General features: G+C 37.1%; 1 non-coding gene across 1 annotated transcript; it reads right to left on the reverse strand.

Annotated features, from left to right (window-relative positions):
- Positions 1–431: 431 nt before the first annotated feature.
- Trnal-cag lies at positions 432–513 on the reverse strand. Its single transcript has one exon. It is a non-coding gene; the product is annotated as a tRNA-Leu (tRNA).
- Positions 514–533: the final 20 nt, after the last annotated feature.

The following is a 533-nucleotide window of genomic DNA, read 5'->3' on the forward strand; positions in this document are numbered from 1 at the left end:
GATCTGCTATTATTTTCTTCTTTTTACTATTATTGTCTTCGAATACAATTATGTAGGTATCATTATCTCTTTTACAATAACTTTTTCTCAGCATTTTTTAAAATTTTTGTCTATTTCTTTGTATAAAAGCTTTTGGAGTTTCGATGCACTGTCGTGAAAACATTATGCTCAAAAGAACTTTATTTGTAGGTTTCTCTTTTTTTCGTTACTGCAACAAGAAATTCACGTCTCTTTGCGTTGACGAGTATGCAGAACATCATTGCCAAGTCGGGCGTTCAGGGTAAAATGCGAACCTATTTTGTGATATTTACTGCATTTTTTTTCTAGAAGTAAAGTGTTATGTGTGAGATTCAAACCTTATCATTCGTTTTTTTTATCCACCTGAAGGCGCAGCGGAAGATATTCGAATTCACGATTGATGCAAAAACCTGTGTCAGAAGTGGGATTCGAACCACGCCCGGAAGACGGACTGCGACCTGAACGCAGCGCCTTGGACCGCTCGGCCATCCTGACTTACTATGGATAAGTAATTA

Source organism: Penaeus monodon, chromosome 27 (assembly GCF_015228065.2).
Source record: "Penaeus monodon isolate SGIC_2016 chromosome 27, NSTDA_Pmon_1, whole genome shotgun sequence".
In the NCBI taxonomy this organism is placed as follows: domain Eukaryota; kingdom Metazoa; phylum Arthropoda; class Malacostraca; order Decapoda; family Penaeidae; genus Penaeus; species Penaeus monodon.